This window comes from Mesocricetus auratus, unplaced genomic scaffold (genome assembly GCF_017639785.1).
Source record: "Mesocricetus auratus isolate SY011 unplaced genomic scaffold, BCM_Maur_2.0 Super-Scaffold_100676, whole genome shotgun sequence".
NCBI classification, from domain to species: Eukaryota; Metazoa; Chordata; class Mammalia; order Rodentia; family Cricetidae; genus Mesocricetus; species Mesocricetus auratus.
In genome coordinates, this window is record NW_024429266.1 from 95,306,232 (window position 1) to 95,325,285 (window position 19,054).

Consider the following 19,054-nt stretch of genomic DNA (forward strand, 5'->3'; position numbering starts at 1 on the left):
TACCACAAGATCCAGCAACTCCACTCTTAGGCATATATCCAAAAGATGCCCATTCATACAACCAAGATGCCTGTTCCACTATGTTCATAGCAGCTTTATTTGTAATAGCCAGAACTTGGAAGCAACCTAGATGACCCTCAAACGAAGAGTGGATAGAGAAAATGTGGTACATCTACACAATGGAGTACTATTCAGCTGAAAAAAGTAATGGAATCCTGAGATTCGCAGGCAAATGGATGACACTAGAAGAAACCATCCTGAGTGAGGTAACCCAGTCCCAAAAAGAGAAACATGGCATGTACTCACTCATATATGGATTTTAGACATAAACCTGGGGAGTGCCAGCCTACAATCCTATGGCCAGAGAGTCTGGGAAACAGAAAATTCATTTAGCGGCTGATCAAAGAAGAGGCAGACTCCCTTGGTTAAGTACTGAGCTGAACTCGAGAAAGCCAGTAACAGAGAGGGAGGACTGATAATCAAAGGGATTAATACTGGGCTGGTTTAACCCCCATAAACAGCTGACCAGACAAAGGTTAACTCTTGAATCCCAGTCATCAGCCTGGGAATCCAGCATGGGACTGATCAAGACCCCCTGAATCTGGGTGTCAGTGAGGAGGCCTAGGTAATCTACTGAGCCTTGGGCTGCAGATCAGTACCCATCCCAAGTATACATACGGACTTTGGACTCCCATAGAACAATGTGAGGTGCACTCTCACCCTGAACTCTTGGGGAAGGGTCTAGGCCCTGCCCTATATGAAATGACAGACTATGGACACCCCCATGGAGGGCCTCACCCTCCCTGGGGGAATGAGGGGATAACGGGGGGGGTTGGGGTGAGGGCTCGGGAGGAGGGAAGGGAAAGGGAGAGGGACCTGGAACTGACTTGTGAAGCAATCTTGTTTCTTATCTAAATTTAAACCGGAAAAAAAAGTTATATTGTTGAAAACACACCCTAATCAGTAACTTGCTCATGTAAACAAGAACTCTGGAGTGCTATCCCTGACTGAACTAGTTAGAGACTCTCCTTACTCCAACAATCTTTCTTCTTTATCAACCTTGAGCAAAGGGTGAGGGAGAGGATTGGGGTGGGATCAGGGTGGGGATGGGCTTGTTAGTCTAGTGAATTTCAAGGACTTCCTGAAATGGAGTGTTTGCTTCCTGAGTCTAAAGAACTTCTCAGTAGAACTTCCTGAGTCTTAATAAAATACCCTATTAGGGATGGAGTGTCTTAATTTAAGAAACTGTTACACAGAACACGTGCACACACTTTCTTAAAAATAAAATTAAAACAATAGATAAAATCAAAAGATTATTGTGAGAGAAATAACAACAAGAATAAACAACATTTTCTAAGTAGTTTTTGTTGTTTAATTCCTTGTTCTCAGCCAATGTGAAGTATCAGAAATAAAAGGAACTACCTATATTATAGATTCTGTCATCTGAATTTTTATTATACACTAATTTTAAAATTATACACTTACTACAAAGAAGTACAGAGAATTTCCACATATTTCATACTTGATGTGAAATCCACAACTTATTCTGATTTCCTCAGTTTTTCCCTCAACCTTCTTTTGATGTTCTGCTTGTATTTTATAAATAGATAAGCACCATTTGATATTAGAGTTAATAAATGAGATAAATAAAAATGATTTCAAACTTGAGTTTATAGAAGTAAACTAAAAGTCCTAATGAGTTTTCTGAAATTTATAAACTGACCATTGATATCATTTCCAAAGAGACATCTTCAAAATATTTTCAATCTTGTAGAATGAGCGATCTGTTTCCCAAAATATTATGTTTGAGAAAAGCATATATCTGCCAGGTTGTATTGCTTTATGAACAATGTTTACATACAAGTTTCTAGACAAACTTTCTAGACAACCTTATTCATCTAATAACAGAAATTTCCTTTCAAATCCAAAAACAATGTATGATGGAACAACATCATACCAAATCTAATTCAAGAGTTTTGAATCCAAAGAAAGAGTCTTTTTGGAATTACAAATGTCACAACTGAAACATTCCAAGTTACTTCAGTGTGTTAATTTTCTTAACAAGTTGAACTTAATAAAAAGTTTATCCCAAGTATGTTAGCAGTGATGCTTACATTTTAGAGACTTGCTCATGAATATTTTGTATGAGGTTATACTAGGCCACGGGTTCCACTGGACATCTGTGTAGTCTTGACTTAATAACAATGCACAAGTTATGCTGAGACCACATTTTGAAAACCATTCTCACAGGTCCTCATTTGGCCCCTTGCATAGTTAATGCGGTCTCAATATTGAATGTGCACACTACTGGTCAGGGGCTGAAATATTCAAATCATTCAAGCGTGTTATAGCTAAGGATTAACAAAATCTCCCTCTATGCTCTAGAGTAATTAAAATATGCAGCTATGGACAGAGCTGAGAATTGGGAATGCACCTGAAATTTCATGAAGTCTCATTAAATCATCAAAGATAATCCTAAGCAAAACGTATTTCTGTGTTTACTCCCATCATTTTCCCAATGAAACAGACTATTTGTTTGCCTTATGTAAAAGTGTGCTGTACTTCTACTTCTACTTTTATAACTCCTTCTGGGTAGGCATTGCCTTCAAATTGTAGGCTGCATGTTACTATGGTCTAACAAATACAGCTGCCTTTAGTCTATAGAGTTCTTACAACTGTTAGCAGAATTTTAGGAAATGGAAAATATGCAGCTTGTCTTCCTTTATTTTGTGTAGCATTCAGATGGTAACTTCAGTACTGTTGGGAGCAAGAATCACATAGACTTGTGTGCCAAACCTCTTATATTGGCTCCTAGCACATGATGCTAAGGGAGATAATGCTACCTCTATATCATGATGTTTCATGTGTTTCTGACCTCAAGTCTATGCTTAACATCCCAATTGAATAGTAAATGAGCTGATATAGCAGGTGTTTATTTGGAGAAGGGAGAGTGAAGTCAGTGTTCTCTACTGTCTCTTAATCCTCTCATAGAAAACATAGCTCCAACTTTTCATAAGAATTTTGTATCCATTTAAGGAGATGCCAGAGAAAACACATAGACAAGAAAATGCAATTTAATGCATAGATGTCATTCATACAGAAAACCAGAAAGAGAATGCTATAACGTATCTTGATGTAGATTGATTCTTAATGTTCTGTGAAACTGCCATACTGATTTCCAAGGTGGCTGTACAAATTTTCACTCCCACCAGAAATGGAGGAGTATTTTCATTACTCCACATCCTCTCTAACATAAGCTGCCATCAGTGTTTTTGATCTTAGCCATTGTGCTAGGCATAAGATGGAATCTCAGAGTTTTTTGATTTTCTTTTGCCTGATAGCTAAGACTGTTAAGCAATTCTTTAAATGTCTTTTGGCCAATTGGGTTTCTTCTGTTGAGAATTCTCTGATTAGATCTGTACCCCATTTTTATTGGTATTTTGTTGCCTGATTTCTTTGTATATTTTGGAGACCAGCCCTCTATCAGAAGTGGGGTTGGCGAAGATATTTTCACATTCCGTAGGCTACCATTTTGTCATATTTACTGTGTTCTTTGCCTTACATAAGCTTCTCAGTTTTAGGAGGTACCATTTATTAAATGTTGTTCTCAGTGTCTGTACTACTGCTGTTATATTTAGGAAGTGGTCTCCTGTGCCCACTCATTCACATCTACTTCCTACTTCTTTTAACAGGTTCAATGTAACTGAATTTATGTTGAGATGTCTGATCCATCTGGACTTGAGTTTTGTGCTTGGGGATTGATACTAATCCATTTGTATTCTTCTACAGGGCAACAGCCATTTATGCCAGCACTACTTTTTCAAGATTCTTTTTTCCGTGGTACATTTTTTGATTCTTTGACAAAAATCAGCTGTTCAGAGATGTGTTGACTACAGGGTTTTGAATTCGATGACAATGATTCATATGTCTGTTTTTGTGCCAATACAAAGCTGTTTTTATTACTGTAGCTCTAAAGTAGAGCTTGAAGTCAGGGATGGTGATACTTCTGGAAGTTCCTTTATTGTACAGGATATTTTTTGTTATCCTGTTTTTTTTTTAACATATGAAGTTGAGTATTGTTCTTTTTTTAACATTTTTTATTTTAATTAGCTTGTTTTACATGTCAATCCCAGTTCCCGCTCCCTCCCCTCCTCCCGTACCCCTCCTACCATCCCCACCATCCTCCCACCCTATTGCCAATTCCTTCCACATAGGGGAGATCTAGAGTCTATCATTTCATTCAGGGTAGGGTCGAGGCACTTCCCTAAGAGTCCAGGCAGAGAGAGCAACCCTCTTTGTGTTATGGACACACGATATCTGTTAGTATTCGAGGGATAAACACTGATCCACTGCTCAGGACCCCATAGGTAGCCCAGGCCTCCTCATTGACTCTCACATTCAGGGGGTCTGGGACGGTCCCATGCTGGCCTCCCAGCTGTCGGTCTGGGGTCCAAGAGCTCTCCCCTGTTCAGATCAGCTGTCTCTGCTGGTTTTGCCAGCCCATTCTTTGCCAATTTGCTATTTGCTCCTCTCTCTCTGTTGCTGGGTTCCTTGGGTTCTGTTCAGTATTTAACTGTGGGTGTTTGCCTCTGCTTCCATCAGTCACTGGATGAAGGCTCCAGGATGGTTATAGACATCAAGTTCATTATCGGGAATAGGCATTCGAGGTGGTCTCCACACTATTGCCTAGCTTGTCAATTGGTGTCATCCGTTTAGATCACTAGAGGTCACAATGGTGCCTAATCTGTCTTCTAAACTATGATTCCCTGTTCCCCCTATCCTACTCCCGCAGTCGACCTTCCTGTTCCTCCATGTCCTACTCTCTCTTCCACTTCTCCCCTTCTTTATTTCCCAGGTCCCCCTCCCCTCCACCCCTGGCCGTGTTCCCCATCTGTTCAGAGGATGTTGCCTCTTTTCTCTTCTCTTGGGTATCATGTATGTCTTTTAGGTTCTTTCCTGTTTCCCACACTCTCTGTCAGTGGAAGTGCAGACTGGCACTCTCCTGATCCATGTTTAAAATCCATATATGAGTGAGTACATACCTTGTTTGTCTTTTTGTGACTGGGTTACCTCACTCAGGATGGTTTCTTCCAGTGCTATCCATTTATCTGCGAATTTCAAGATTCCATTGTTTTTTTCTGCTGAGTAATACTCCATTGGGTAAATGTACCACAATTTCTCTAACCACTCTTCAGCTTAGGGGCATCTAGGTTGCTTCCAGGTTCTGGCTATTACAAATAATGCTGCTATGAACATAGTGGAGCAGATGCCCTTGTTGTGTGAATTTGCCTCCTTTGGATATATGCCTAAGAGTGGAATTGCTGGGTCTTGTGGTAGATTGATTCCCATTTTCCTGAGGAATCTCCATATTGCTTTCCAAAGTAGCTGTACGAGTTGGCACTCCCACCAGCAGTGGAGGAGTGTTCCCCTGTCTCCACATCCTCTCCATCATAAATTGTCTTTGATGTTTTTGATTTTAGCCATTCTGACAGGAGTGAGATGGTATCTCAGAGTTGTTTTGATTTGCATTTCCCTGATGGCTAAGGATGTTGAGCACTTTCTTAAGTGTCTCTTGGCCATTTTAGCCTCCTCTATTGAGAATTCTCTGTTTAGTTCTGTACCCCACCTTTTGATTGGATCCTTTGGTGTTTTGGAGACTTGCTTCTTGAGTTCTTTGTAAATTTTGGAGATTAGCCCTCTGTCAGATGTGGGGTCAGTGAATATCTTTTCCCATTCTGTGGATTGCCTTTCTGTCTTGTTGACTGTGTCCTTTGCCTTACAGAAGCTTTTACATTTCATGAGGTCTCATTTGTTAATTGTCGATCTCAGTGTCTGTGTCCCTGGTGAGTATTGTTCTTTTAAGGTCTGTGAAGAGTTGATGGGGATTGCATTGAATCTGTAGATTCCTATAGGTAAGATTGCCATTTTTACTATGCCGATCCTACCAATCCAAGGATATGGGAGATCTTTCCATTTTCTGATATCTTCTTTAAATTCTTTCTTCAAAACTTAAAGTTCTTGTTATACAGGACTTCCATTTGTTTGGTTAGAGTTACCCCAAGATATTTTGTTATTTTTGGCTATTGTAAATGGTGATGTTTCTCTGATTTCTTTCTCAGCCCATGTATCATCTATATATAGTAGGGTTACTGATTTTTTAAGTTAACCTTGTATACTTCCACATTAATGAAGGTGTTTTTCAGCTGTAGGAGTTCCCTAGTAGAATGTTTGGGGTCACTTATGTATACTATCATATCATTTGCCACAGTAAAAGTTTAAATTCTTCCTTTCCAATGTATCCCTTTGATCTCCTTTTGTTGTCTTGTTGCTTTAGCTAGAACTTTGAGTTCTGTATAGAATAGATATGGAGAAAGTGTACAGCTTTGCCTTGTTCCTGATTTTAGTGTGATTGCTTTGTGTTTCTCTCCATTTAGGTTAATGTTGGCTGTTGGCTTGCTGTATATCACCTTTATTATGTTTAGGTGTGTTCCTTGTATCCCTGATATCTCCAAGACCTTTATCATGAAGACGTATTGAATTTTTAAAAAACTATTTTAGCATCTAATGAGATGATCATGTAGGATACACAATCATACCACAAGGATATTTGCTCAACCATGTTCATAATGGCATTATTTCTAATAGCCAGAACCTGTAAACAACGTGGATGCCCCTCAGTCAAAGAATGGACAAAGAAAATGTGGTACATTTACTCAAAGTAGTATTACTCAGTGGTAAAAATCAATGATATCTTGAAATTTGCAGGCAAGTGAATGGAACTAGAATAACCCTCCTGAGTGGGGTAACCCAGACACATCAAGATAAGTACAGTCTCATGAGTGTATATTAGATGTAAAGCAAAGGTAACCAGGCTGCAGTTAACAAACCCAGAGAAGATAGGTAAAAAGGACGACCCTAAGAGGGGCACACATGGAGGCCAAGAAGAAGGGGAAATAGTTAAGTTCTCCTAAACTGGGGGGAAGTAAATGGGTGATGTGAATATGAAGGATTGAGATTGCTGAGTTCAGGAAGGTACAGAGGGAGAGAGCAAAGGAAGAGATACCTTGATAGAGGGAGCAATTATGGCATTAGAGAGAAACCTTGGGGCTAGAGAAGTTCCCAGGAATCCACAAGGATGATCCCAACTAAGACTGGTAGTAAAAGTAGAGAAGCTGTCTGAACTGGCCTTCCTCTATAATCAGGTTAGTAACTACCCTAATTTTCATCATAGAACCTATATCCAGTGACTGATGGAAACAGGTGCAGTGATCCACAGTCAAGCACTGGGCTGATCTCCTGGAATTCAGTTAAAGGCAGGGAGAGAAAAGGAGGTTCAAGATCATGATTGAGAAAACCACAGAGATTGATGATCAAAGCCAGTGGGATTTCACAGACTCTAGACTGACAGCTGGGGAACCTTCATGAGAAGATGAAGTAGATCCTCTGAATATAGGTGACAGTTATATGGCTTGATCTGTTGTGGGGAAGGGGTCTGGAAGTGGGATCAGGACTTACCCCAGGTGTATGAACTGGCTTTTGGGAGCCCTCCCTCTATGGTGAGTTACTCTGCACAGATTTGGTTCATGGACAGGGGTGGGAGGGAAGGGGACTTGGTCCTTCTTCAACTTGTTATACTACACTTTTACGACTCTCCAAGGGAGGTTTTACACCCTCTGAGTAGTGCATGAGTGTGTGATGGAGGAGGTGCAGGGAGCAGAAGGGAAAAATAAAGAGAATGTTATAAGGAAGTGTGACAATTCAAAAAAGGGAGTGATTAATATTTGCTTCATGGAAGTCTAAATATGGGCAAAAGTTTTGAGGCTGAGCTCACATCTCCAACTCTACATATGTGACTTATTAATATATACCACCACATCAGATCTATATGATTTATCTGAAGCATTTTTTGTTCTGGCATTATTTAAAAGATAGACTAGAAACTTACATATAAAAGAAGTACCAATAATGACCAGTAATTTCATAAAGATTCTTAGTTCTAACCTTGCCTACTCTTAAATTTGCAACCTCTAAGAACAATTAGAATCAAGGAATTTATTGATGTAAAAACACTTTTCACATCTCATCAGCCTTCATACCTTGCACCTGTTCATTGTTTCCTCATTCACAAAATATACATTTCTAAATATGACTTTAGTAAACATATCTGCTATTGGTAGAAGTAAAAAATACAATTGCAATTAGGAAAAAGAAACTATAATATATATATGTATGTATGTATGTATGTATGTATGTATGTATGTTTTTCCCAAGAGCACTAGATGTGACTTAACCCATCCTGACAGCTGTGGTCATTTGAATAAGAATAGCTCCTGTAGGTTCACATATTGGAATGCTTTGTCACCAAGGATTGTCCCTATTTGAAATGAATATAAGGACTAGGAGCTCTCTCTCTCTCTCTCTCTCTCTCTCTCTCTCTCTCTCTCTCTCTCTCTCTGTATGAAAAATAAATTACCCAGAGACTGACTTTGGGGTTCAAACTTCAAGCAAACTATCAGAAAAGGAAAGCAGTGGGCCACTAGCTTCTTACCTCTACCTCAGGCTGAATGAGCTGATCCTGTCTCCACAAGTTCTCACCAAGCCTTAGACTGTAACATCTCCTCAGGGTGGCTGGAGAATGAATGCCTCATACTTACTCTGTTCCTGTCTTAAATACCTATCCTCAGTCCTAGGATTAAAGGCGTGAGCTCTGTTACTCTTTTAGACTGATTCAATCTTATGTAACCCTGAGTGGCCTTGAACTCAGATTCATCTGCCTATATCACCTGAGTCCTGGAATTAAAGATGTGTGCCATGACTGCCTGATCTGTATAGCTTGTGATTGCTGGGATTAAAGACGTTTGCCTAGCTTCTATGACTTGTGGATGACTTTGCTTTCTGAATCCTCAGGCAAGCTGTAATAAATCATAAATAATATATCACTACACACACATTCTCTCTCTACGTCTGCCAACAGATCAGTTCTCAACTATTGCTCCAACACCTGCTTACATGATGCCATGCTTTCCACCATGATGATAACAAACTAAACCTCTGAAACTGTCGGCAAAACCTCAATTAAATGATATTTTTAATGAGCTTCCTTGGTAATGGAGTCTCTTCATAACAATAGAACAGTGACTATGACAACAACTTGAGGCATATAAAGACACACAAGAGTTTCATGGACACATGTGATTTGGAAAGTAATACCTAATTACTCAGCCTTTTTATGTTTCATCTTAAGAATTAATAACCTTCCTTTTAATGTGATTAAAAAATTCAAATGTGGAAAGAAAATGGAACTATCATTAAAACATAGCTGCATGTGGTACATTGTCTGATTTAACTGAATCTAAATCATTGCCCAGATTGTCAGCATCCTAGTAAAAAAAAATTCAAAGTAATTCTCAAGAAATGAGCCTTTCATAAATTAAGTCTATTAATATGAGTGATCAATACTGAACTATATTCAGGCTCTTATAGATATACATAGAATAACTTCTTTTGCAATTTATACCTAAGATACATAAATATTTTTTGAGAGCCTTAGACTTATCATGCATTTGGCCTAATGTTTTATGACTGAGATAAGACCTGGTACTGAGTCACCAACTACCTATACCCATCAGTAAGAGCTACTTTATTAAAACATAAAATTCTCATGCTTCTCTCTATTCTATAATCTGGCCATTATCTTTATAGAGGAAGAGGCAATAAACAGTTGAAAACAGTCTTTTTGGAAGTCTAGTCTCTTTTAAACAAATGTCTTATAACTAATTCCTCTTCTCAGGAGAGTGATATGAAACTTGATGTGTTACTCTCACGTTGGTATTTGATACATACCAAAGTTGCACATCTTTCACTATGACATTCTCTTCCATATATTTAGGTCTGCCTGCTGATCACTGATTGATTTAGCCCCAAACAAATTTCACTTTACATTGACTTCTTAAATGCAGTTTTAAGTTCAAAGACAGTTTATATGCAAAATAATACAAGACAGAAATCTTTCTATGACAATTGTGATGCCGGCTTGGAGACCATCTTGCCCTATTCATATTGAGAAAGAGTCAGGGGAAGGGTCAAGATTATGAGCAAGAAATTAGCAGTAAATTGAAGGCAGAAACTACTACCAACAAATGTGCATGCATTAATGATGTGTGTTTATGTGTGTGTGTGTGTGTGTGTGTGTGTGTGTGTGTGTGTGTGTGTGAATGTGTGCCACAGTATATGGGTGGAGAGCAACTACTTCATGGAGTTTGTTCTCTCCTACATTTATATGGGATCTGAGGAATGAAATCAGGTAGTCATGCTTGGCAGCAAGTACCTTGATCTGTTGAGCCATCTTTCTGAACCATGGTGAATGGATTTTGTTTCATTAAGAACCAGTGAAGCCATACTAATAACTCCTTCCTAGAATAAAGCCTGAATATTTAGAAAATCAAAGAAAAGACCCCAGTATGTAAGAAGATATTTAATATTCTCATCATTATGAAAGCCTACTACTGTACAAATGCAGTAGTGGGGAGGGAGGAAGGAATATTTAAAATGAAGTTATGGGACAACAATGACCCTATTGTACACTAACGACTAATAAACAAAAAGTCTAGAACCAGAAATGTGTTATTTCTTTTGGAGTTGTTGGCTATTGAGGTACCATAAATGTAAACATTACAACATATTGCCAATACCTTTGGTCCTGTCAAAACTCTGACAGTAAGACCCTGCTGCTAAAGAAACCACATAGTTTTGTCATAGAGTACCTTGATCAACCTGGTATTGATTTGGAATTTTCTACATAGTGTGTCAGTTTTGCAGTCTAAATGGTGCTATGAAGGTTCATGAAAGAGAAATGTAATCATCAACCTTACATAACTATAAGCCCTGTAAGTTATAATAATGATGGTGTTGGCAAGACATCTCCACTGTTGAAATAGCAGCAAAATATAATGAGAGTTGCCAACTACTTTCTGATTGAATTGAAGTCTCACAAGATAAAGATAATGCTTGTCACCATTATTACCAAGCCAAGATCATTTGGCAAGAGAGATTTAGATCTTAGGGAAGAACTTACTACTATTACTTTGCTAAATAGATATAACATAAATTTATGTTCTGTTTACTTACAATTATACCAATGGATTAACCTATTTCTCAACCCTTGTTGGAGAAGCTTTGTATGCAATAGATAGTTATTAAGACAAAAACTGACAACTGGCCAAGACAAAGAAATTAAGACATGTAGAATCCATAGACAAAAATGGAACCTATATACTATGCTACCTACCTCCTTCCAAGACTCAGGGATCCTTGCCAAAAGGAAGTAAAATTTATCTAAGAGCCAGAGGCAGAGAATGACTATAAGGAAACAGTATCTTCAGACAAAAAAGTAGTTGTACCTATGCCCAAAATCTTGTGCATGTTAAAGCCATACCAAATCCCAACATGAAGAGAGCTGATCTGAAATGAAGAGGGATGAGCTTGAAACTCCACCTCTATGTTCCATGGAGCTATTGGCAATTGCTAGCTGCTGGTGGGGGCAGTTTTCTCTGGTAAGCTGACAACCAGGGACAATCACAAATTCAAGACTATTTGGGTAGAAGAAAACGTCCATAGTGTTAAAAAAGGAAGAAAAACAACACCAACCAAAAGACACAAAATTTGGATAGTAAAAAGGAAAGGGGGCTGGATTGGGGAAAAGTTGGAGGAGAGGGGGTAGACATGATCAAACCACATTGTACAGCATTTGCAAAGACCCAATAAAAATTTTGCTCTTCATAATTTAATTATGGATGTGGCTAAAATTATGGAAGCCTTGAAATATGTAAAAGTTTTATATGAAAGAAAGAGAGAGAAATTAACTGTATATAACATCAGGACCCATGGTTACTCTGGTGTTTGTTAGCTCAAGACATGGCATGGCCAATGTAATTCAAGAAATCTTAGCCATAGAAGACCATAGGAATTCTGGGCTAGAGGATGATCGACAAGGAAATAGGGGGGATGGCAGTGTTCTGGTACAGCCCCTAGTCCTCACAGGTCTGGTACAGCCTACAATTTTCACAGGCCTGGTACAGCCTGTAGTTTTAACAGGATTGGTACAGCCCATAGTCTTCACAGGCACAGAGAATACAGTTAGTCCACTGACCTGCCTGCTTCTTGCACAGGGTTTGAGCAAGTTTGCATTTGCAAAACTCTATCACACTCCACAGGTGATGCCATTTATTTTTGGGGTTCCATTCTTGTAAGTAAAGGTAAGTGAGCAAAATAATTCAACACTGCCAAAGCTTCTCTAGCCATTTAACAAAGACATATGGATCAACACATATTTAAAGAGAAGGCTTTTAATTGCTAGCGCCTTTTACAGATATTGAGACTGCCTTGTAAGCAACATCTCATACCATTTGTTTTAAAGATGTTTGAGGAAGTGGTTCAACCAACTCTTACAAATAACCACGGATAGATAGGGAGAAAAAAGATGAATAGCTAAGAGCCAGACCAATCAGTCACAAATGATCTACTTTAAAAGCAGACTCAAGTTTTCATAACCCACATCTGATTTTAAGTAGCCATACAGTCTCACAAAGAGCACTAGGTTCCTATAAGCCAGTGTTGTCCATGAGTACTTCTGTAAATGCTTGACAACAAAAGAAATTTTACTGTTGAATCACCTTGAGAACAAGTCCCCCCATGTGAGTACTACAGCATATAAGCTTCCTGAATACTAATTTATTGGAAAACACTCCTTTGCTTTGCATTGGATATTAATATTGTATTACAAATTCTTTAAGGCTGATTGTTTTTCCTATTTATTTTATCACCTAGTTATGTGTCATCTGAGAACCAATGTAATTGCCAATGTGTATACATAGTATCTTTCTTAAGACAGATATATGTGTGCATGTGCATCTAAGTGACTGCACATTTCTGCATGTGCACAACTGTGGGTGTGTGTCTGTGGATCTCTCTCTATGCCTATGCTTCTGACAAAGAGAGAATGTATGGTATGTGTATGTTTGTGTGTGTGTTTGTGTTTGTGTGTGTGTGTGTGTGTGTGTGTGTTAGAGGTCTCTACCTCTTTTGAAGATGATTCAGAATGGCCACCACCTGAAAGATTTGATAAATAAATATTTTTAAAGAGCTGATATACATTCAATGTCCTTTTTCCTATTTTGTTTTTTTTTCTGGCAAGACCATGACTTGTGAAATGGCCCAATTACATAGTTGCAAATGTGATGGCTGGGAACTGGGACCAAAACACACAAAGAAGCTTAGGCACTTATATTTTGTAAACAGAAAAATTATTTTTCAAAAGATAACCAGGAGAGGTGAGATTTTACGACAACATTGCAGAGAACAAAAGCAAAATGTCACAGGAAACTTGAAGATGAGCATGAATTGCCCGCAGGTTGAGATGAGACTCTTCTACACCAGGAAGTTTTTGGGAGTGTGAGATTCTGCTTTGGGTTTTCACCCCATGCTGAGCAAGAAGCATGCCTATGAAATATACTCTGACCTCTTCCAAATTTGCCCTCCTCATTCTAGTGAAGGGAAGAATTGATGATTCCAGAGAATGACTTTTGGGGCTGAATGCTAGCCAAAAATGTTGCCTTACTTTCACTGCATGTAAAATGGACCGGCAGGCACTACACCTCACAAAGGATCAAATATTTATAAGCATTGGAGCTTCCCTGGCAAATTCATGAATAACACAACTTTTTTACTAGTCACAAAATCAAAAGATTTGGAGGACTTGTGCATAAATACAGATCATTTTATGTGAGAAATTAATATGGATAATTCCAAAAGCTGCATGCTACCTCCTATGGAAACTTAGCATAGGAATCAAAAGGCTGAAGGTCACAATTTTCCAAATTCTGAGAGCATCCACATCCATGCTTCCAACTGGGCTTACACAGCTCATCCTGACCTCCATCCCTTCGAGGAAGGATTGGGAACAGTTGATGAGAAAAAAAATGTGATTAAATTAAGCCACATGCTTGTTTTCAGAATGCTTTAATTAAAGTTTCTGACATGAAGAGCTAGATCTGCTCATCTGTCCAGAACGGCTGATGGAGAGAAGAAAAATGTGAAATAGACTTCCAATTTGTAGCTACACATTGCGCAATTAAATCAGAACAGTACAAAGAAAGCTGGTCTATACAATTTTCCTTTTGTATAGGCATGTACTAGTGATCAAATGAAAGACTCAAGTGAATGATTCTAACATAAAGCAATTAGAGGAGAATACAGTAGTCTCAAAATGTTCAATGGAGCCTAATGTCCAAAATGTTAATGATCCCCCTTTTAAAATTAACTATTCATTCTAAAAATCTACAAGAATAGTCATAGCAAAGCAATTAATGCATGCTTATTAACTGATACTTGCTATTGATATTATACTTACATGTTTCTACAAATCATAAAATTTTAATAACAGAGACAACAGGATCTAAATAGTTATCTGCCCAGGATTCATATGCTTGTAGTCAGTTTTTATATCTGTACTGGGAAATGGATGCCATCTATTAGGGAAAAGAAATGTCTGCAAGCCATTCTGGCTGTCTGAAAGAAGCTGGAAGGAGCATGGATATGAATCCTAAACAGTTGTTCCTCAGTCTCAAAGAATCCCATCAGGTCGGCGTTTCTGCTTCTCTTCCTACAGCGTGGAATCTGCACCAGTCACGAAACTATTTATTCAGGCTGCAATCCACCAGCTCCATTTGTCAGCTGGCTCAAGCAAGGCTTGCTGGTCACCTAGAGGGAGGCAGCTGCTCTCATTCTGCAAATGCTGAAGAGGGAAAGGCAGCCTCATGTGGTTTGCCAGGAAGCAGTGTCTCCTGCCTGTATGGATCTCACCCAGCCTCCATACACCTGGGCCAGGATGTTGGGCACCATCCATTATGCCATTGATCAAACAAGTCTCCAGATTCCTAGGGAGCTAAGGTGAGGAATGCTTAATTGCACTGCAAAATAGTTTTTGCAAGAACAGATGTAGCCTGTAACATTCTGGTGACTTTGGGGAAGGATAGGAAGAGAAGAAGAGGAGAGAAGGGACAGGATTGAAGAGGGGAAGTGAGGAGAAGGATGAAGGGGCAGTGACACAAAAAAGCCCTTCTGGAATTTTGGCTCACCTCTCTTTCATCTGCCTCTAATTCCCACCTAATAGTGTCTGGAGAATAAAACATACAGCCACAATATTTGGGTAGAGGCTTCTTTACCAGAATTCAGACCCAGAAAAAAGAACCCATTTTATTTCTTAAAGCTTTTCTGAGGTGTAATGGACAATCTGGAATGAACAAGTTGAATTTATATATGTGTCCTTATACTATAATGTTAAAAATTATTTAAAATGAAATAAAATGAATTTGCTTAAAAACTAAATAATAATCTTGATTTTTCAACATGCTTGAATTTAGAATCATTGCGGGGGACAAACTTTGGGCGTATCTTCTGGGGGGTGTTTCCAAACATGTTTAACTGAGGTGCAAAACCCCATCCTGAATATATGTGACATTGTCCCCTGGATTGGGCTACTCTGGTTCCAGAACTGACTTTAAAAGCTATCCTAAAACTAGTGCTGATACTGAAGTAAACTCATTGGAAATGCACTTCAATTGGTTGGGCTGGGTAACTAGTATTGGACCCTGAAATCCTTACTAAATGCTACAGGATATTACTAATTTTAGAAGCTCCTAATTCTTTTCCAGAAGCAAATTCACCCACTTATGAATTGACCCAAACTTTTTAGAAGGGGAGTGACCCAACTCTAAGGAATCATTTGCTGTGTATTTACTTGGGGAACAACCATGAAGCTGAGGGAACATGCTAATATTTAGAATTAATGGATTGAATATTCCTATTTTCTCTCTTATGGAATAAAAGTTTTTCAGAATAAAAAAAAAACAATCTGTTCCTATAAAGGAATTGCTATGTCCAAATAAAATGGGTTTAAGAAAACTCACTGAGAGGAGCAGAGAGAATACACATGAAGAAGGCTTTGCCTTCATGGAAATGGGAACTTCAATGTAGCCTCAGGCAAAAACACATCAGGATAATCAGTTCTTTTTAGTGAAATGAGAGGGTAGAGTGAGAAGACCTTTCTTTCACTCCCAGCTCCCACATTCTACAAAACTTGAGGAGGGAAGAAAGAGTGGCTGACAGTACTGTTAAGATCCAGAATGACCTGAGACTTGCTTTACTGCCAGCAGGATGATCCTAGGACCTCACGAATCCCAAAGCTAAAAGACAGCCAGATTAGAAATCAAAATGGGGATCTGCTCAAAACGTTACAGATGAGCTCTTCCAAAGCTAAGCCAAGACCCAACCACCCACTGAGAAATGCAAGACAGTCCAAGAGCAGAGCTGCTTCCAAATCAATGCCACACTCCAAACAGAAAATACCCTGTCCATTTTGTAGTGGGAGGCTCAGCTCACCTGCCAGCACCCTGTCACCACAGGGGCTTAGACTGCAAGGTCTGTGATCTCAGTGAACCAAAGCAACCACAGAAGTCAGTGCAAACCAGAAGTGCCTGGGGTGGGGCCCAAGGTCATCTTCTCTCAGACACCCTTTGAAGACAGCAATGCTTAAAGCTGTTCGAAACTGTCTCTGCTTTTATTCTTTAAAAAAGGAAAGAAAAGAAACAAAATTGATGCTTAAGAATCTCCCTCTGGTGTGAAAAGACAAACATTCTTACAGTATATAAAAAGATGGGAAGCTAGGGAGATGACTCAGTAATGAAGAACACTTGTTCTTGTAGAGGATCTGAGTTCAGTTCCTGGTCTAGTACAGCGGCCCATAACCCCCCATGACTCTAGTTCTGGTTGATCTGACTTCATTTTTGACCTCTGGCATCTAAGGCACATACACGGTACATGTACATACATGCAGAACAAACACTTATATACACAAAAATAAGTAAAATAATAAATAAATATTTTAAATGATGATCTCTAGATTCCTAAATTGCTCAAAGTGATGGTTCCCAATTTCAGGTTCCCTAAAATCAGCTAGAAGTTTAAGATGCTAATTTCTGGGCTCTACCCCCATCCCCAGAGCTTTCCTTCCGATGTCCAGTGCCTTGTAGCCTAGTCTCAGATCAATACAACCTGTTCAACAGGGTTCCATGGGGCAAGCTACTTGTGGAAATGGCACTCACTTTGCAACAACCAATAATAGTACTTGGGACAGCGTAGGAATTTGTAAAATCCACGTGGCTTGCAGTCTCTTTTCTCTCTTATCACATTAGTTATTCTTTGAGTATTTTTTTCGTTTACTTTGTCAGTCACACATGGAGTAGCTGTGATTTTTCCTGGAAATTCTATTCTTTTCAAATATTTTCCCATAAGATTCAACAGGGGGTTAATACTCAAATCTCTGAACTGGAATTACTAACTATAATTCCTAATCTTGGGAATTTTTATGACTCGTGGTGACAGGTATATATGAGAAAACAACACTTGGAACATTAACCATGTCTCACAGTTCTGGAAAGGAGAGTAGGGCATGCATACGCAGAATAAGGGAAAAGCCCCAGGAATATAATTGTTGATAGTAAACTCCCTGAGCAACAAGCACGTAGAATCAATGATAAGATCTAGTATATTCTGATGGGGAAAATGCAATGTAAAATATGGGATGGATAGAACGATCTTTACCATACACAAGACCTAATATTTGTGGAAGGAGTATGGTATAGCAAGAAGGGAAAAGAGTGCTTTTCAAAGTCTGCCTTTTACAGAGAGATTGAAACATGGGACCCTCTTGTAGAAAAGGGAACTATATAAACATGTATCTTGCAGGCATGAAAGAATTATCTTCATTTAAATATTGTTGTCCTGAAGGCATTGTACCAGCTGACATAAGTACTGCAAGCGCAGGATGTTTCTGACTTAACCTTTAGTTAAGCCTGCAAAAATGCTGAACTCTATGTCTAGAATCAGGTTATATAAGAGGTTGGAAGGTGTATTTGGGGAATCATAAAGGAAACAATAAGGGCTTTCAAAGGGATCACAATGTATTCCTTATATTGGGATGTATTTCTTAAAGTCAAAGATAAAAATCTCTAATAAAGTTGTTAGTGTAAATCTGGTAAGAAAAATGCTCTGTTAAGTATAAATAAAGATAGCCTAACCTATTTGGTGCCACTTGAATGCAATCCACTTTCTGGTCAGAAGTTTTCCTTGTGCCGACGCTCCTTCCTTGTCTCAGGAGCTTAACCCGAGTCAAGGCTGGACCTAAGTATCTCAGAAGCAATGAATGGAACTCTAGAATATCTGTACTGTTATTTAAGGCCTAGAGACAACGCTTTCAGAGTGGTATTTCTAAATAACTTCCTTTTTTTGGATAGTATAACCAGAGACTCAAATCTTCTGCAACAGTACTTAACCTTTATCGAGAACATATTGTGTACACATGAAATGCTGAATTATTTACTTTAAATTTATCAATCCTAACACCTGGTCTGTGAGGCGTGGTTTGCTAATATTAATATTTCACATGTGACAAAGTTAAAGAAATTCTGAGATGCTTAGCTGAGAACTGCAGAGTTCAATATCTCTGAAGCAAGTGAGGGGTAGCTGTGTTGGAATCTGAAAGATAACAGCTAATTATTTAGAAGATGAATGAGTTAGTGAAAAATAGCAATGCATCTAGGAAATTCCTGGGTTTTTACAGGCAAGTAACCTAAAGCTATAAATAACAGACCCACCAAAAGTCATAATGAAGATCAGACCATAGACCCTCCAAAAGCTGTAATCATTTCTACCCCCAGATACAAGATACAGTCTCAAAGCCTATAGTCTACAAGGTCATATATTTAATGCTGTTGCTACTGTCAATTCTATTGTTGTTAGTTTTGATGTTACCATCATTATCATCCATTCAGCTGTTGCTTGATGTCCCACTGCCTTGGTGTTTCCTAAGATCTTGGTTTGATTTAATTTTGTTTGGTTTGGGGATGGTTTTAGATTTTTTGTTTAACACTCCACTTACCTCATAGCCTAGAGTTAAACATATGTGTGTATATGTGTACATGTGTATGTATAATGTATT